This window comes from Camelus ferus, chromosome 8, assembly GCF_009834535.1.
Source record: "Camelus ferus isolate YT-003-E chromosome 8, BCGSAC_Cfer_1.0, whole genome shotgun sequence".
In the NCBI taxonomy this organism is placed as follows: domain Eukaryota; kingdom Metazoa; phylum Chordata; class Mammalia; order Artiodactyla; family Camelidae; genus Camelus; species Camelus ferus.
In genome coordinates this window covers 48,845,148-48,865,819 of record NC_045703.1, presented here as the reverse complement: position 1 = coordinate 48,865,819, position 20,672 = coordinate 48,845,148, and the positions used below count along the sequence as shown (strand labels likewise).

The 20,672-nt window shown below is 42.2% G+C and overlaps 1 long non-coding RNA gene across 1 annotated transcript in view; it reads left to right on the top strand.

Moving 5' to 3' along the window:
• The window catches only part of LOC106730096, a 92,013-nt gene that overhangs the window by 35,471 nt on the left and 35,870 nt on the right, over window positions 1-20,672 (top strand). Inside the window, exon 6 of the long non-coding RNA XR_004322009.1 lies at window positions 1,584-1,739. This is a non-coding gene — a long non-coding RNA (uncharacterized LOC106730096). The remainder of the gene's footprint in view (window positions 1-1,583; window positions 1,740-20,672) is intronic.

The following is a 20,672-nucleotide window of genomic DNA, read 5'->3' as shown; positions in this document are numbered from 1 at the left end:
AACTAATTGCCTTCACACTGAGCCCATAAACAATTTAGTTAACATTTCTGAGTCTCACCTAAAATATCAAGTTTTCCAATTTACTCACGCTGGCTAAACTCTCATTATTATTCTAATAACAAAGCTGGGGCCAGTTCGGGAAATCAGTGTGAAATGACTCTCCCTGAATTACAACCTAAATAAATAAATAATGCCTGATTTAGAGCTAAGTGAATTAGAGAATGTTTAGTGCAAGCATGGACCACAAGCATGACATAGCACAAGGGAGAAAGGGACAGTTTGGATCGAGAGAAAAACAATAGCGTGGGTAGTAGGTTATTAACGCTGCACCATTTGTCCACTCTTTCAGTCGTGTTTAACGAGACTTTCCTGATCAAAATAGCCTTGATTTGTACATGGGAACAGAGGATTACATTGTGGGTACCAGACTAATCCTTGTACATACAGCATCCTCAAGCCAAAGACTCCATTAATAATTGATTTTAGGGGGATTGTACAAGCCCATATGGGCCTGTCTTTTGCCAGCATGCTACATCATGATATACTGTTTGATTTATGAATAATTGTAGGGTGTTAGCTCTGGAAATAACCATAGATTGGAAGTTGGAGCCTGAATCAGGTGTTCTGACTCCTTTTGCAAAGCCTTTTATACTAAACATGTGTGGAATTTTTCATCAACAAAATCTGAACCTTGGATGCAGTTGTGAAAATATGACTGTTCAATAATAGAAAGCACTTCTCCAAGCAGCTCACTGCAGGTGACCTTCAGATATTCTTGACTGCATCTTCCAGGAAGCTTCCCCATGAGGCCAAATGTCTAGATCAGAGACCATGAAGATTAGGTTCAGAATTGTTCAATGAGACACATACAGTCCCTGGTAAGGAGGGAAATGTCTCAGGTAGCCCAGGCCACAGCCCAGAACTCTGTCCAACATTGTGTAACATACCCACCTAGAAACTATAGTTTTATTACTCACACTAACACCCAAGATGTCAGGTAGATTAGCAGACCATGACTCATCTGGTTTGCCTGCCTGCTCACCTACAGAGAAGGCCACAGGTGTGCACCAGCAGCCCTGGGGCTCTCTCTGAGCTCTTCCTCCAGCAGCATCCAGCCCCTCTGCTTTCTAACCTCTTGCCTTGGATATTTGAGGGTCATGCTCCTTCCTTGTCTATTTCAGTTGCTCTTTCACGTTGACTGCCTGCTGGGTGTTCAGTTTAGCCCTGGGTCATTCTCAGCTCCATGATTTGGGGGGCCAGTACTACATCACTGCTGGCCCTATCTGGCCTGTGTCTGGCAACCCAGACTCTCATTGTGTCTAGGAGGACATTCAATCCCTGAATTGTCAGTTGTGTGAATTTGTCCTAACTTACTGCCTGTGGCTGGAGTGTTGTCCTTGGGCTGCTGTGGCATTCCTTGCTGGGGGTCCACCTTCAATACCAGCTGATTCCTCATACTGCTAAGCACTCAAGGGAACACAGGGGGCATGGTACCCAGCCTCCTGTGTCAATAGCAGCCACTGGCAGCAGGAGATGAGGATGGAACTCATGTTTTCGGGACTTACCAGCGCCTTTCGTTATAGGGCAGACAAGTGTTCCCTAGGACCACACAATGCCATGGCTCAACCTAGCAAGAGACAGCCAACAAGAAGCACCCACAGGCTCTATCGCGGGGGAGTGGATGCACTACTGTGGCATGGAGCCTGGAAGCAAGAATAGGATGCGAGCTGGGACCACAGGTAAAGCCCTGGGAAGACCTCCTGAAAGTTTGGAGAGAGTGGCCCAACACCCAGAACTTCCCAGCCTTTCCAAAGCTCACGTTCTGTGAGTCAAAGCCCACCTGACCCCTCTTTTGCACCCTCTACAAACATGGTGATTCCCTGCTCCTTCTTCTCAAAAAGGGGTATTTTCTTGCTGGCTATAAATGTCCATGGCCTTTTCACACCCACAGTAGGGGTCCGTCATCATGCTGGGTGGCTAGCCTCAGCTGGGCAAGGGGTCCATTTTTCATTGCTTAGCCCTTGGAAGTTCCCTCACTCTGCTGGCTCTTGCCCTAATCATACCCCAGCTCTTAGCCTCAGAAAGAAGTGTGTCCCATTGCACTGAAGTGTGAGACTTGGGTGGTGTCATCAACCAAGGTCTGATCCATCAGATTGCTTTCTACCTCCTGGTTGGCAAGGACCCCATCACCTCCTGCTGGAGGAAACCAGTTGTCTGTGGGAAGACTGTGTCACAGAGTTTTATCGTGAACTGCCCGTGCTTCTCTCTGCCCCTCTGATGACCCAGCCATCTTATGGAGAATCACAGCCTCACCTTTTGTCATCGTTGGTCCTTCTTGCTCCAGTCAGCTTCCACCCTCTCTGAAGCCATGGTGCTAGGGATTCCTGTCAAGCTGGGCCCACACAGGAAAGCATTTCCCGTTATAAAGGAAGAAAAATCAATCCATTGTCCAGAGTGCTATTGTGAAATCACACTGGTGCTTGGCCTGTTTTTCTGCAAAGTGGAATATACTCTTCTGAGTCTGAAACTGATGGGTTCCACAGATATGTGGATGCCAGCTCATAGATGGGGTTCATCTGGCCCCCCATCACTTAGAGCCAACGTGAGACTCTGTGAAGTTGCTTGTCCTACGCTGTCTCAAGTTTCATGTTTGGCATGTGACCACCCAGTCTACTTGGGGACCCCTGACTAATATTTCACAGACTTGGTTCACATGGTGTCTATCAGCCATGGCAGGCATTGGCAAACTTTTTGTATAAAAAACCAGGTTACTAAGTAAATATTTTAGGCTTTGTGAGCCATATTTTCTCTCTTGCAACTACTCAATTCTGATGTAGAGCAAAAGCAACGTAACAAATATGTGAATGGATGGGGTGGCTGTGTTCCCATAAAACTTATTTATAAAATCAGATGGTAGGCCAGAATTTACAGATAGCTGAGATACTATAATACCCTTTCTAGACTGCCCCTGAGAAGTGTGCTAGTCAGGCTTCAGTAGAGTTTGGGGGCCACATTTTGTAAAGTTAAGCAAGTCATATAATAATAGAAAGACAAAATGTCAGCTGTTCCAGAACAGCTGTCCTGCCTGGGTCAATCAAAGACATCCAATAGTTTCTGGAACTTTTCCCTTTGTTTCTATGCCATAAGGATGCTGCTTTCCTCTACCCCTTTCTCTTATTCTCTGTTTAAATATCAGTTCTTCTGGGAGGCCCTTACTGATTCACACCCAAGAGCAGACTAGCTCTCTTTGCTCTTTGTCACCTGTAGGTTCCACAAGAGCAGGGCCAGGGTGATTGTGGAGTGCAGTGCTCATGGTAGATGGCCATTGATGTTTTGATTTTTTTTTTAACAGTTGTTCAGTTGAAATCATTCCCCACACATGCATCTCACAAAAGGGAGCCCCAATGAAGGTGAACTATTCTACTTAGCTATGGCACCAACTTTGGCACTGTCGCCCTGGAGGTCTGGCATCTCTGCCTTATAGTGTGCTGGCATCTGGAACCAGGGCTCTCAACAGACAGTCTCAGTCTACTCAGTCCCACTTTCTTTTATGAATGCTGAGAGTTTTCACTTCTCATTTATTAGGCAGTGATAACCACAAAGCAGACACCCTCTCTTGGAAGGCCAGGTATGGAGAAGAGATTCTCCAGCTGAGACTTCCTTAGGCTTAAGGCTCTGTTCACAACTGACAGACGGGAGCCAACATGGCCCCAGGCTGACAGCTACCTAATCCAGCTTCTGAGAGCTCCAGGCTTCAGAGGCAGCTCCGAGAAGAGCAGAGTGCCAGGGCTGCTTGCTCGAGAGAGTGGGAAGCTGAGGAGGCAGCCTGGCCCTGGGTCATTCCCACCTCCCTGTGGTCCACCTGGCTACCACTCTTCTGGGAAATTTAGAAGTGACACACTTGAATCTATGAGCTGACTGTCGGGCTGGACCAAGGAGAAGCTGTGAGTCCAGTGACTCTTTGTGGTCTGGCAGCTTTAGCAGCCTGGCTGTCCATTTTGTTCTCTATCCCATTGTCCCACTGAGCATTCACTTGATGGATGGAATGTTGACCTCGACATAAAATATTGTGAAAACAGCACTGGCCAAAGTACGTCTGCCACTCATTTGGAGAGAAATACCAGCTGAGACACATATCTTATATTATCTTTGCCAAGGCGTGGGAAATGGAGAAGAGCTTTGTAAGACCTGATGCTTGAATGAACATAGTTAGAAATAATAGCAGGAGTGGCGGGGTGGTCTCTTGAAGCAAGATTCTTTCCTTGTTGTAACCAAAGTAGAAATAGGTAACACTGGGCCAAGTTCAGAAACAGAAAGTTCTTAAAAAGAAACATTGGCCTCTAGCTTACCAAGTTAGAGTTGTTCGCCAAGGCTGTCTTTTGATGATACCTACTAGTGTATTACCTTTTCCTCTGACATCGATGGGACTGTTGCCTTCACAAAGCCAATGGAAACAGACTTCTCTACACACAACTCTGCTTTTCTGATGCTTAAGGTGACCTTTCTTGCTCCCTTACTCTTCAGCCCACAGTGGTTTACATTTGCCTTATTCTCTTTTATCACGTCTTTTAGTCTGAAAAGTTTTTATTTCTTTTATGAGTGCTTTTAAATAGAATGCCTATCAAATTATTTTCTCATTTATAAAGCGGGCTCATGTTGAATGAGAATGAGATGATTAAAAAGGACGATTATGAATATTTAAATGTACTTTTAGAAGATTTATACAGGAACAAAATTGGAAGAAAACCCAGGAAGTTTCTAATTTAAAATTATTTTATCCTTCTAATAAATATTTCATGCTCTTAGCTGTCTTTCTTACAAAGAAATGGATTGGGAGCCAACAGTTCTGAGATCTTGCCCCAACACTGGCAAATAATTCATGTGTGGGGCCTCAGTTCCACCAGCTGTTCAATGAGGGGGCTTTTTTTCTTTTTTTTTTTAGTGAAGAAAATAGCTAGAAAATGGCTAGACTGAATAAAGTACTTTTACTTCCTGGAGACCTCGAAACACAGTCTTTTGCTGTCCCCCTTGCTATGATGGTATCTTATTGCATGTAAAGTCCAAGTTCTCCAGGATGGCATTAAAACATCTTTGTATTCTAATACTATACTGCCTTGTGCATCAATTCCCATTTGTCTTCTTGGGCCCCTTATTTTGTGAATACAGTCGACTATTTGCTGATCCTTTATCACACGTACTTTCTTGATTCTGGATCTTGTTCTTACTGTTCCCCCATGTTGCATGCTGTTCCCATCTTTCTTTCTTCACAAAACAAAGGCCTGACTACCTTCAAAACTCAAGTCCAGTGATTTCACTATTGTGCAGCTTCTTCTAACCACAGCAGAATGATTCTTTTTCCTTTCCCTTTGAACTTACTTTAAAACAGAACATTCATCATATAAGAAACTTATTTGTTGATGTATTTTGTGTTCTATCTCCAAAATTAGGGTCTTGAGGGAAGGGGAACATAGTAAGAGATTGGTAATAGTTGAGAACATGAAATATGAATAAATAAATATACTTGTCTGACATTAACCTGCATATTTGTTCACAGAACTGTCCTGGGCAACACCCAGAATTATGTCAGACAACAAAAGTGTTCTAATTTGTTGGTAGGAGGGGAAATGCAAGTATAATATCAGCATAGCTGAATGAAAAGCATAATCCGGATCTTTGTAAGAAAGGACAACACTTCTTTGATTCAACACATCGATTGGCAAAAGGCCTGAAATCGTGGTTAAAAATGTTATTTTGCTGGAAACTCAGATCAAGAAACACTCAAAGGACAGCAGCCTGATGGTTATGGTCCTTGAGGAGGATGATTCCTGATGGCTGTGTTGAAAGTTTGGCTCGAGAAGAGACTGAAAGATGCCAGTGGGCAAAGGGGTTATGGAAGGGTACCGCCATGGGAGATATTTGGGTCTTGGAAAATTTAAAGAAGGGAAAACGATTCAGAAATATTGTCTTGGGCAATCAGGGACATCAGAGATGGGAAAGGGAGCTGTTTTTCATTCCCTTGCATTGAGCTGGAGCACAGCTCACTTAGAAAACGGATAAATTGCCACTAGATGACGCTGTTTCCTCGTTAGGCAGATGGGACTTGTCACCCGGGTGGCCACACACCACACAGGCAAGAGTGCTGGCTTCAAGGCCTGGGATCTGCTTCCAGTCTCCTCTCAGGAGAGCCAGGCCTGGAAGGAACAGACCTCTGAGTCTTGCTGGGATCTCTCATTTGTAAAATAAAAAAATCCTGGGCTGGTGATTTCTGAAATCTCTCCTATTACTTTCTAAAGATTTTATTAAAAATTTTTTTTTAATTAAAAAAATTTTAATTTTAATTTTTTAAATGAGATTATTTACTTCATTTCTTTCTTTCTTTCTTCCTTTCTTTCTTTCTTTCTTCCTTTCTTCCTTTCTTCCTTTCTTTCTTCTTTTAATGGAGATACTGGAGATTGAACCAAGGACCTGGTACATGCTAAGCAAATGCTCTACCACTGAGCTGTTACCTTCCACCTAAAGTTTTTTATTTTTTAAATTTAAACCTCAGCAATGCCTTTTATGTAAACATACTCTGTACAAACATATCAATTTTTATTTAACTAAATCTCGCTTAGATACTTAAACTCTGTAAAAGATATGGGGCAAGAATCAAATAAACAGTGGCACACCTGTGTCCATGGATATCCTTCCTGGACCTAAAGCACATTTCTCATGTTAAGGCTTATTTCTGTACTCAAAGAATTGTGAAGCTAGAGAGAATCTTAGAAGGTGTAAGTTTCTATCCTTTGCTTTCTGTATCTAATATGTAAGCAGAAGCGTCTTGGGGAGATGGGGGGAGGGAGTGGAATCTTAATCTTTCCCATCATCGCTCCTTTCTAAGGGCCGTAGCTCTGGAACTATGTACTTGTGCTCCAGGTCAGCTCTGCATTGCCTTCTCTAATGCAGGCTGTTTGATATCACACATGGGTTTTCAAGCTCTCTTAGACCTTATTGGATCCCTAAATAAACTCAGTGACATAGAACACCTAGCTATTGCTTCTGAGCTGCTTTTCTTGCCTACTCTTGGAACAGGGTTCTATAAAGCAGTGCTTTGTTCTGTGTTTGCTCTAGATGTATTCAGTTAGGTGGGAATTAGACTCCAAGGCAAGAATCCAGTGATGGATCAAATGCTATAACTTTGTCCATCCCCTCCTCGAAACAGAGGAAGTACCCAGCTCCGTGTCCCTCCTCATGTTTACCCTGAGTGGAGCCCATATCATTTGAACACACAGAAGGGCTCACTACTTTTCCTGGCGAGTCCTCAAGGTCATTGGTCTGCTGCTTCCCACAGTAACTGTAACAACAATTTATCTCTTGTGAACAAAATAGCATACCCTTAGCCTACATACCATTGTCAAAACATTATCCCAGTAGGACAAGAGAGTTGCTGACTGTGAAAGAGAATTGGCAAAATAAGGGAAAAAGAAAAGATTTGAAAACTCAGATGTTTTAGTCTAAATCTTATAAATGTCAGTGATATGGATTTCTATCTGAAAAAGAGGATGGACTTCAATTTTGTTCTTCCGTCTTCTTTCTGTATCTTAATGAAGACAGTTTTTAGTAAATATTTAAGGAAAAAAGACAAGAATGGCAGTGATCTCTGAATGTACCAACGACCCCCTAACGACCTCCCAGTGACCCAGCAAGTCCTCTCACTAGATAGGTGCAGGCCCCGTGTTCACAGTTAACGAGGTTTCATTAGGGCTGAAAAAAAATTGCCATTGCTTCCAAACATGAGCTGAGTTCTGAGAGGGCCCCAGCAGGGAACAGATTTCCCTTTTTCATCTTTTTGCTTCCCCGGTGTGTAATCTTATCTTTTGAAAGAGTTGCAATCAGAACAAATTACCTAAAGAGTGGGGAATGAAAAGATTTCACAGTCATTGTGGGCATTTTTTAGTTTTCTTTAACAATTGGTACCTTCCCTTAGTAATTGAAAATGATCCAAGAAATCTGTATGTACTTGGCAATGTTTTTCTAAGTGTGTGAACTAGAGAGGGCTCTTAAGGTGACAGAGATTGCTTCAGGCCATGCTCAGGAGCTCTGGAAAACCAGCCACCTGCCTTGTTGCCTGGTTCCCTGCCTCGACAGGGACCACAGGGAGGTTGGGGGACAATTGCTGCTATGGGGAGGGTCACAGCCTGAAAGGGGAGGGGCTTTAGTGACTGGTTTACGGCTCACTTTCCAGATGCAGAGTTTAGTGGGGTTAGTGTGCCCCTTACAATCCTGAGAAGAGGATGAAGAATGATGCTCCTCAGAATCGCCCTTGATTTTTTTTGTCAGTGCTCCAGTCCCACTAGGACCGTGGTCATTGTCAGGAAGGCAGCCTCACCACATCTCTGAAATGCACGGGGCATTCTGTACCGGCTGGTTCATGCATCACACCATGTCCGTTCCGTGGGTTTTGGAAAACGTGTGTCTGCTTCCTGAGGTTCAGGGAAATGAAGAACAGGCCCGAGTTCACTAGGACTCAGCAGATATTTGAATGTCTCAGAGGAGAGATTTCAGAGCAGGAAGGTGTTTATGATGTTCCTGGGGGATGCTTGGAGGGGACATCTGCCACCTCAGGTGTCATTTATTCAGCTTTATACTTGATGAGTTAGAAATGTCTGGAATAGAAACAGCCATCTATTTGAAATGTTATCTTCTAGACAAAGTGGCACTGCCCGGGCGTCACTCAGAAGATTACAAGAAGAATGTTGGAGCTACGTGTCAAGAAAAGGTCCATGGGAAAGAGGACTTGTTACTGATGGGAAGTCAGGTGGAGAACGCTAACATGTAGTGCCTTGAACGTATTACCATTGACTGAATGACTAAACAAGCAGAGGTTAGAAGGGCCCTTAGTAGGACTGAGGACTTTCTGAGCCTCCTGTTATCTCAGACTAAGGTGCTGATGAAATCGGCCCTGTCTTCAAAGCCCAGGGAGACTTCCAGGGGTGACAGTCTCAGCTCTGGGTGTGGTAAGGATTTAACAAAGAAGAAAATTTGGACAGGAACTCAAAAGAGTGGATATCAGATCCACACTTTCTAGTAGATAAGGACATGAGCACCTTAAGCAAAGCAGGTGTCATAGTCTCAAATGGCGGTATGTCTAAGTGGAATCAGTGCAGGTCATCTTTGCAGATGTATTTAATCTAACGGAGGCATTGGAGGCTGGGAGAGTGTAGGGTCTGAGATACAATCCTCAGTCTTTCAGCAGCTGAGAGGCTTTGTTCCTGCCAGCGAGCTCACTTGTTAGGAGTCCAAATGCAGGGTGCAAAGCTATTGGTGGCTGTGGACTTCAAGTTCAGAGCAAGACCGATTTTTATCATGGTTCCTAGATGAAGTTCAAGATAAGGCCCCCAAAACTTCTCCTTTCCCTGGGAACAATGCAGAAACGCTATTTACTCCCTGGGTTACTTTAACGCTGGGTGATTCAAACATTCATTTCTGTCTTCCTTTAGTCAAGCCAAATTTTTCATGTGCTTAGCCAAAAGCTATTGGAAAATCAGGATGATAGCCAGGTTCAGAGTAATTTCTAAAATACAAGACAAAATAGAAAAAGAATTAGACTGCTCTTTGAACATAAAAACAAGTAACATTACCAATGCAGGTTCAAAGCCAGCCTCATAAAGAAAGAAGTATAATTGTAAATTTTAATAGCTGCAACTGAACTACATTTTGCATGGATTTGTAAAGCAGCCTGTGCAAAAAGGGAGATTATGAGTCACGAGCGTGACTCTGTCAATCTCTGAGTCACACGTCAGTTTCTGAAATTGATCTTGAGTGTATTCATGTCAGAGTCACTCTGGTATGAGTCTCGTTCCTAAAGAGAGAGATTCTTTTGGAGCTGTTCTAACTAGGGTGTCCTCTTGAGCAGGGCACTGAAAAATCCTCTATCATTTGCCATGGTGATGGCAGTACGTGCAGTTCATCCTGTGTCACAAAAATCAGGTCATCTCTCGCTGGGTCGGTGAAGTGCTACGGGTGGGGGGGAGGAAAATCAGTGAGGAGGTTGTCTGGTGAAACTCTGCTGAACAGCTCCTTGATTTTGGCGTGTGTTACACGCTTCTGAAATTTCTTTGGAGGAAAGAACACCTGCAGAATATCGACAATTTTTGAAGCTTGATGGTAGATAAAGGGGGTTCATTATATGATCTTTACTTTTGTTTAAAATTTTCTATTATAAAAGCTAAAATACTGCTCCAAAGCATTCCTAGGAAATCTTTTTTCTTTTTTTTTTTTTCTTCTTTTAATAAAAAGCAGTTTAAGGGATTCTTGTACTCTGGTTTCCTTAATTGAAAATCAACTTAAAAAAGAGAAATATACGTAGTTAGTTATATAAGCCTATTATTTTTGCCTCTTTTGCACATTTACATATGTTTTTCTCTAGTATGTAAGAGAAAAAGTGAACAAAAGGGGGATTTTCCCTAAAGAGACTATTTTTTCTTACCACACTAGTGCTTGTGGTCTGAAAAATTCCATTAAGATATGGCAAGGAGACAGCTAGAGTCCACTTTCCATTTTATGGAATGGGGTTAAGAATTGACTTTTAACTGAATCCACACATACGAAAGTACACACACTTGCCTTTCATTATCTTGACTACCTTTTATGCAGGGAAACTCCAATGAGCATTGATTCTAGCCCTGAGGTGCACTCTGAAATATTCAGTGCAGCAAGATTTCCTGATAACTCATGTTCAAGAGGGAATAGACCTTGGTTTAGCATATACACATTATCTGCATTTTAATGATTAGGTGCAGCTTGAAGCTACAAACCTCAACCTGACATGTCTGGTTATGTATTTTAAAGATATGTGTGAAAACTCATTAAGCTTCTGTGTGTGTGTGTGTGTTTGTGTGTGTGTGTGTGTGTGTGTGTGTGTGTATATTCTCTTTTGGTGCAGGGAATATAAGCATTTGAGGGAACTGAATTGCTTATATTTTACGGAATATTAAGTAACACTTTAGATCCATCAACTTATTAATTTAATAAATTCACTCAGTGAAGAAATATTTACAAAGTAGTTTTATGAGTCAGACGCGGTGGTAGGTGCTGTGAACAGTAACAAGCAAAGCCATGTGAGGGTCTCCATCTTCGGGGGCCTTCCGGGCTCGAGTGGGAGCGAGCCTTCATCTAGATAACCAGGCATGTGACTATGTGATTACAAACGCTACAAGTGCAATGAGAAAAAGTGAGGGTGCTCTGAGAGTGTGTGATAAGTCAGCCCCACATGGCGTGAGGTCAGGGAAGGCATCCCGGAGGAGGTGACATCTGAACTCACATCTGAAGGGTAGGAATAGTGCTCGCCGGACTGAGGGAAAGAGAAGAGCTGGATTTCTGGGAGAAACACGGCACTTTGGAAGCACTAAGAGGCCAAGGTTACTAGAGGGTCAAGGGCAGAGGGAGACTGGGCAGCAGTGGCACCGGAGAGGTAAGTCCACGCCGAGTCCTGCAGGGCAGGGCTGTATATGCCATGGAAAGAATTTGGTCTTTATCTTTAGAGCAATTGGAAAGTCTATTAAGGGTTTTAGGTGGGGAATAACATGATCCGATTTACACTTTTAAGAAAATCACTTTGACTGGAGTCTGGAAAATGGATTAGAATAAGACAGGAGTGCCAGCGCCCCCGGAGAGGTGGTGATTATAGACTATTAGGAGCCAGCCTCTTAGCTGTAAATTGGAAACGGGGAGGTGAGTAGAATATTATCCTGACTCTTCAAGATCACATACTATGGGGAGTCAGACTTGTAAACAGACAATGATGATACACTGTGATGGGCTTCCTGAGAGAGGGGAGCAAAACACTTCATGGGAACACAGTGGTGAGACAATTATCTTGACTTGCAGGATCAGGTGAAGCTGCATGAGGAGGCAGCATCCGATCTGGGTTCTGAAGCATAAGTAAGAGCCCAAGAGGAGATTCAAAATTATTCCAACAAGAAGGAACAGCAAGAACAAGTTTAAAGGTAGTTTGAAATGCCCTGAACTTCAGGGAATGGTAGGCAGTCGGAGATGGCTGTCTCGTTGCCAGCCACACTGCCTCCAGCCCAGGTTAGATGCTTCCAGATTGCTCCCTTTAGGACCTTGACTTCGATAATTCTTTGATCACACCAGGGCCAGGAATCCATCAACCCCTCCCCAGCTTTTCTCTGTGCCCCACACCTTGTCCTCCGTGGCCCAAACTAAATCCATGAACCACCATCAGCATCATTTCCTGGTATAGACTCTCAGCCCCTGCCCTTCTCTAACTTTGTTTTAGAGACCCAGTGACCCTCACCCCTGGTTTGCTCTAACTTTACCTACTTCAGCCTACAGTTAAACAGCTTCTCTTGGCTGGAGAGAAACTCAGGGCCATGGGCTCTGGTCTCTGTTGGCACCACTGAACTCCTGGGAGCTCAGTCTAGCCAGATTGTGCTACTACATTTTCCTAGTTTTTTCACTCCCCCACTCTCCTAAATGACCACTTTATACATTCTGCTTTCTTCTAGAGTAGCCATACCCCCATCCTCACTCTCAGTTGACAACTTAGTTTCATTTCAAGCAATCAGGAGAGACTTCCACGTGGTCCCAGATCACATCTGCCCACTAGCTGGTCCATAGATGCTGTCTTCCTTCCCACAGTTAAGGACCAGCCGTCAACTCCACTCCTGTCAAAAGCTAGCTCCTTTACTGTGCATATTTCCTCCCCTCCTTCAAGGACACGATTCTGGGAATTCTTTTGTTCTTTTACTCCACCACCGATTTCCCCCTCTCTACTGAATCATCTCCATCAACAAGAAACGTATTGTAATATCTCCCACCATAAAAAATGTTGACTCTCTCTTGACCTCACATCTATGAAGACTGTCCCATTATTCTGCTCCCCTTTACAAGGAAGTTCGTCTTTACTTATTGATTCTAGTCCTCTTATTTCCATTCTTTCTCAGCCCTACACTAATCAGATATCTCCCCCAATCACTTCTCTGAAATTGGTGTTATCATCTCCAATCAAAATCTGCACATTGCTAAATCCATATGAAGATTTAGTCTTCATTTTACTTAACTGTCCACACTATTTGATGTAATTCATCATCCCTTCTCCTTGAAACACTTTATTTCCATCTGGGACCCAAAGTCTCCTGGTGTTTTTCTCTTTTTCATTGGCTGCTTCTCTTCAATCTCTTTACTCCATCTTCTTCTCACTAATTGCCAAATAATGGAGGACCTCAGCGCTCAGTCCCTGGACTTTTTCTTTTCTCTATCTACATCACATCTAAGAAATGAATGTAAAAGAGAAAAGAGCTCATCTAGTAAAGAGTTTATCAAGTCTCTTAGATTTAAAGACCACAATACACTGATGAGTTTGTTTTTTTCTCCAGCCTGGATCTCTCTACTGAATTCTATGCTCAAAAGTGTCTGCCTCATGTTTCCATTGGAATCATCAAGATGTACCTCAAACTTAGAATTGCTGCTCTGTAGCGCCAGACCTGCTCCTCACTTTTCCTCACACCTCATATAATTCATTGCTAATTCCTCTGAACTGTATCTTCAGTAAATATTCAAGATGTGACCATTTCTTGTCACCTCCTCTGCCACCACCCTGGTGGAAGCCACCAGTGTTTCTCACCTGGATTTCTGCAGCAGCCTCCTAACCTCTTCCACTTTTGCTCTCTCCAACCCTGCACAGCATACTTTCAACTCAAAATCCAGAGTGATCCTCTTATAGTGTAAATAGTATCTTGTTACCTTGCTGCTCAAAATCCCCCAAGGATATTCCAGGAAATGTAGTTCCTGTCTGGGCCCCTGTCAGTGACAGCTTCACTCTGGGAATGCTGATGGACTGAAGGCCATCTCTGTCACATACCCTCTACATGTGTTTGTGTAGTGTCAGTGTTCCTTCATTGGAATGTGTCCCCATGGACAAGTGATCTTTTTTCTGTTTCTAGCTCTCTTGTAACTCCAGGACAAAGAACAGTTCTTGGCTCCTGGTAGATCTCTGATGAATATTTTTAAAATTTATTTTTAAAAAGGCCATAGATCAGAGGAGGGGAGGGGTTATTGCCAGTGTAGGAGGAGTGGAGGCTGAAAGGATAGAGTCAGATCATGAAAGACCGCGGCTGTGTACGTTTGAAGCCAGAATGAACACGGGCTTCCTTAAAGCACAAGGATGCCCAGGTCTCAGGCAAGCTGGACTAGAACCAAAGCATTGGGCCCCCTTTTTTTTTTCCATGAAACCATTTGGACAACAGTTGCACAACAGGAATTTCTCTATTGCCATCCTGTGGCTTTGGAGATAATCAGCCGAAACCCCAAAATGTAATTCTGTTTAATTTAACTGCATTTGTATGCACACAGCCCCTGTTCCTCCATGGGAAAGTTTGTCTTTGTTCAGTGGACTGCGTGCTAAATCTGTGGCATAATTCCAGATCATTTCTTTGGTTTTTTCCTCTACATATCCTCCTATTTTAGGCTTGATCTGTTATTACACAGGTAAGTATAAAGTGTGAAACATCATCAATGCAATTCGGGTTGAAGTGATGTTGGAGGGGGTGACTTTAGACTTCAAACGAAGTTCCCGGGCTCCTAGGCAGCCTCTCCCAGTGTCACCATTTGAGATCAAACCCTGAACTGGATGGACTGTGTTTTTGATTTAGTAATTCATGTTGGGTTCCTCTGGAATACAGCATGACCATGATATGTCAAACTAGGAGAAGATACATGTCTATGTAGTCAATATGTTGTCAAATATTCAGATATTTGAAAATGTGACATAATTGACTGAACACTAGTTATGCTGACATCATCTTTGTACTTGTGGGGTTTTTAATTGGCCACATAATTTATTTTTGCATCATAAAAATCGCCCATGTGATGTGCTCTTTAAAACAGGTTGTGTAATGTGAAAGATCAAAATATGTATAAAGTGCTGGTTGTACAAAATCTTTTATTCAGTCTTGGAAAGTGTGCTTATTATGAAAGGAAAATCAGTCCAGAGGATTTGTCAACTAAAACATTGGGTATGTGGTTGCAAAGATGCCACGCAGAGAGGAAGAGAGAGGAACTGGCAAATGCCTGACAAACCCCTCATGCTCTTACTCTGGAGTATTTTTGTTTGAAAGACCAAGTCATGTTAGGTTCAATTTATTTCATTAGATAATTTGCATACTGGGTCAAGATTCTTTCTGAAACATCTACATGGACTTTGGGCCCCATCATATGATGTTGACCATATAATTGAAGAGGAACTGCTTCTACCCCTCAGAGGAAGGGATGGAAACAATGTAAAGCCCCCTTATCCTGGAAGCCTGGGGGTGCCAGGATGTAACATTGGGGGGTAAGTGGAATGCAGTTTTGGTTCATGATTGTCTATGTTACACAACTGCCTTGAACACAATTAGAGACATAAATTGATGTTTTTCTACTAAATAGTAGGGAGAAAAAGCCTAAGGGTAGGATGTGTGAGGATTTTTTTCCATTTTATTTTTTTGCTATTATTTTTCTTTCTCAAAACACCAAAAAAATCATTTGGACTAAGCCAGCTATTTCTCTGAATTAATTCATTACAGAGATAGTTGTATCTCCTAAGAGTGATAACTATCACAGTTGCCTTTCAGAAACCTATTGATAATTATTTGCTAATATTTTTGCCTCTAATGGAAACACTAACAAGTAATCTGATCATCAGGTGGGAGGCGTTTTCTATCTCTTAGTTTGCAAAAGAGGCCATAGCAAAGTATCACAAACTGAGTGGTTTAAATAACAGAAATATTTTCTCACAGTTCTGGAGGCTAGAAATCCAAGATCCAGATGTTGGCAGGGTTTGTTCCTTCTGAGAGTGAGGGGGGCCCTGTTCCATGCCGCTCGTCTTGTTTCTGGTGATTTACTGGCAACTTTTGGCATTTTCTTGGTTTATAGGATCACCCTGATCTCTGCCATCAGCTGTGTATGGTATTTTCTGTATGATAATGAAACTGAGGCTCAGAGAGGTTATTTGCCCAAATTTACATTTACTAAATGGCTATATAAGCATTAAAAGTTATATATAGAACCAGAAATCAAATCCAAGAACACCCACTTAACACATACTGCCTTCCTGAATTCTGTAGAGGGCACCATTACTGGAACCATCAATCAGTATTTTTCCTTTCGTGTGAATAATAAAGTTAAATATACATTACTGAGCTTCAGTTTCACTACGTATAAAATGAAGATAATAATGCCTTCCTTGCAAGGATGTTGGGAGAATTAAATTGGATAACTTTTGAAAAGCCACCGGAATTAAACAAGTCTTATTTAAAAGATCATTTCTTTTTTACTCTTTAATTTATACTTTAATTTATTTTGAGTCACTATCTTTACATTTTTGTAAGTGGGAAACAGTCAAAATTGATTAACTGGAACTATCCACAATGCTCCACTTTGCTCTACCTTTTATCTTTTTAATCAATATTCCTTGGATTCAAAGGTTTGAATGTGGAATTATGATTGCTGGATGTTTTCAGAGTACACCAGGTTCTAACAGTACTAATTAATATTGTAGCAGAGTGAGCGTGTTAGCAGTAAATCGTGAATTCTAGGCAAATGGGTGAGCTAACAAAAATCCAGTGCGATGAATGACCCATTAACTTGTGAGACGCTTGGGTACACGCTGCAGGGCAGGACAGAGCTGAAGGCACTGGACCATAATATGGTTAAGTATTAAACTTTGAGTAGCGTGTAGAAGAGATCTCCATTGCATTCCCTTCGAATGTTTTAAGTAAGCATCTAGCTTTTAAAGAGTCAGTCATTATTAGTGAATGGCCTGTTTTTCCTTCTCAGACTTTTCATGTGATTAGTCTTCCAACAATGCCACTGGTGTCCTAAGAATTCTCAAAGTTGGAAAGAAAATAGTAGAAAAAAGGAGGGAAGTGAAAAATTTATTTGCAATCAGTTTGGTCTTAGAGACAGAGCATCAACTTTTTAACTGCTGAATCTGGTCTCTTTCCAAATTAGTTTAGACACACTCTGAGGTACCAGATCTAAAATTCTAAGAAAAATCCGATTTCAGTTTCTTTCTATGCACATTATGGCAGATGTTAGCACCTGTTTTTAGAAAATTTCTCTGCCTCTTGAAGTGTTCTACATTCTTGCATAAAACTACACAAAACAAGCAGGAAGCCTACCCAGAACATGGACTGGCAAACTATTTCATTACTGACTGTGAATAGTTATAATCTGGCTGGAAAACGTCAAATATGGTAGGCACTTCCATTTTTATTGGTTGGTTCTAAGCATGTATTTCAGAAGTTACTGTTCCATCCTCTTATGTGTGAGCCATAATAATGGATGTGGCAGCACTACATCGATGGATATTAAAAGCGTCATCAGGTTTTCCTTCAGCTATAGACAGACTGTGATGGCCTTTCGTTTCTGCGGCAGATAAGAGCAAAGGGAGTTCTGTAAAAAAGAAATGGAGAGATAAAAAACTCCACAGAGAAAGGAGCAGACATTCTTTATAAGAAGACTCTGAACTGAAGCATTTTTTTTCCCTCTCTTAATCCATAGGGGCAAGATAAGTAGCACCTCTAGATATACTGAAAAGAGCAGGAATGGGACCCAGACTCTAGAGAAGGACCATCATAGTTACTGACAGGGCTGAACAACTCTCAGACCAGAAGAAGGTAAGGATAGGAGACAAGTCTTGAAATGAAATGGATCAATTTATGGTATCTAGTATTTCTGGGGAGTCACCAGCAGGGAAGAGAAGGTTGATCATTGAAGACTTTGACCCTACGGAGTCCAAGGTGAAGCTCTTTGTCTTTAAGAAGGAAGGAGCTGAAGGCAGTGCTTTTCAGAGAAGGCATAAAGTAGAGAGCCTGAGGAAGCCTGGACCCATCATAGGGTAATAAAATAAATACATGTTGAGCTGAACCATCGACCTGTCCAGTAGCCAGAAGAGCAGAAGCAGAGAACTTTTCACGATCAGGCTCAGACGTAAAAAACGGGGAAGCTGGAACCCTTGCAGTTTATCCACATGTCAGAGGCTAACAGCATAGATTAGAGATGAAAGGAAATCACACCTAAGAGCAGGCCCTAGAGTTTTGCTTTTAGATACTCGCTAGCTTAGAAAAGTCAGGGCTTAATTTTCTTGATTTCAGAAAAGCAGAATTACTGGTTAAATAAGACCATGTTTGCCCTACCACTTGAAGTGAGCAAATACCAAGAATGCTGCAAAGGCAACTCTTTGCAATGCAAATTGGTGCCAGGGGAGACTTTTGCTCAGATGTCTGCTATAAAATGCCTGTGAATGTCTGTGAAATGGTACTACGGCTGCTGCAGCGGGGAAAGGTTTTCCATAACTTCCAGGCTTTATGGGTGGAAATAATAACTCTTAGGTTAAGTGTCATCTGGAAAATAATTTCTTATTATTCCCAAGTGAAATATGTTTTCTGCTACAACAGCTCAGTGTTTCACTGTTGAACTGTTTCATTCATTCATTCATTCATTCGTTCATTCACTCATTCAACATTTAATCGGGGCACTCCCTGTCTAGCAGCCTGGTGCCTTCATGTACTTGCAGATTGCATTTGCACTGACTGTTTCCCTGCGACTAGGATTTAATACCGTTTAGACAGAGACAGAATATAAATACGGGGGGACGTTATAAATGAAGTCTTTTCCTTTTTCGATGAAGGATTTTAGAGATTTAATATCATCAGTTATTTCTATAAAAGTCACAACATAAAAAGCTGTCTTCTAATAATGTGATATGAAGAAAGAGATTCATTGATAGGTTACCAGGGCTTATGATCCGCTGGACAATTCATCTTTGCACAAAGAAATTTCAGAAGAATCTGTCTGATTTTGAGTTTCTTCACATCCACAGAGGGAGGAACCATCCAATTTATATTTACTTTGTAAAAGTCTCTCAATCATGCATCACTTTTCTAGAGCATAAACCTCAGAATATCTCCCAGGCTTCCCCTGTAACATTAAACTGAAACAAAAATTGAAAGTAGAGTCAAGGAAAAATTTTAAAAAAAAAGTTTAAATTCTTCTTCTTCCTTTTTTTTTTTTTTTTAAATTTGGAAAGCAGCAACCTTTATTGACTGAGATAAGAGCTTGTCTTGCCTGGTGTACCAATAGCCAGTGTTTATTGTGCTTTACAATGTGCTAAGTGCTTCACACATATTAAGTCATTTAATCTTCAGAGCAACGCTAGGAGATTGGCACTGTTTCTTTCCCTGTTATACAGATGAGGACCTAGAGGTGCAGAAGCCAGTTAACGTGACCAAGGTCTCAGTGCTAGAAAGTGCAGTTTGGGGCTATGACCCTGGACAACATGGCTTCAGAGTCGGTGCTCTTGACCACTCCCCCGGGGCAGGGAAGAACACGGGCAAAGTGGGCGGTTGTTACATGCCAGTTCCCTTCCACCGCTCCTGTCTTGATTTATCTTCAGTCACTAGCTCAGCCTCGTTGAAAATAAGAAGCAAGTTACAGATAAAATGCAAGAACTAAAATGACACACGGCATTCCTGTTACTCTTTGCTCAAGGGCTCTATTGTGGGAGTTCACTGGGGGCTGAAGGTGGGGAGAAAGTGGAGGCAGAAAACAGGAAGCTACTTAAGCCAGATGCCAGCCCCATATTATGATCATAGAAGTGTGAGCCGTCTGAACTGAATAAAGAACAAATCTGGTGCTGAGCTTCTCTGCCTGTCTCTGACCTACTTCAGAGTTTATCCTGGTGGTGGTGATGGTTGATGGTGAGGGAAAGAGATCGAGAGAGTGATAGAGATAAAGACAGAGATAGAGATAGATAGATAGATAGACAGACAGACAACTGATACCTGATATTTAATATTGGGTTACTTTCAGATCAGATACCTTCAAGAACAGAGAGATGTGGGAAGTCTAGGTGGAATGGCTAGAAATAAAGAACGTCTTTTTTTAGGTTGAAGGAAACTGGAACTAATCATTGGTGCAACTTGAGATAATCCTCATCTCCGTAGGAACAGAAATGTGTGAGAGGAGCTCTAGGTCAAAGTGAATGTCTTTGGTGTTGGAAAGGAGAGAGGACAGACAATTGGTGTTTATCTGGAACTGAGTTCACATCAGCAACCTGCTAAGGGCTGAAAGGGCCACAGTGAGAAAGGATTCTGCCAAGGGAGGGCTTCCTGAGCGTTGCATAATTTTGTTGTATAGAGAAGGGAAGAGAGCTGCCTCACCAAAATGAGGCTCTCTAGTGTCTTCCAGAAATATCCAAGCTAGTTAGTGAATATGTGAGCCTGACACACATCACCCACGTAACATGAGTCCCCTTGAAAGCACAGCTGGCACCTTTGGGAGGCTTCCTTCCTCACCGGCTACACGAAGATTAATTTCCATCCTGAAATCTGAGTGCAAAGTAAAGTGTTAGATGTCTTACGTTTTGCTACCTGCACGGCACACAGACTTCAGTGGAGGGAACGTCTCTGCCTCTATGTGTCCTGGACATGCTACCGGCTTCTTATCTTCATTCATGTCAAAAGGAGATTTTCATCACTTTCGAAGGCTCTCATGTGACCTGCAAGAAGTTGGCCTCAAGTCTGGCAAGCAGGCTTCCAAACAAATGTACTATCACTGAGTAAAGAAAACAAGTCAGCTGTTGGTTTTATTTCTTCATTAACATCTACCATGTTTGCCTTTTGCCAGTC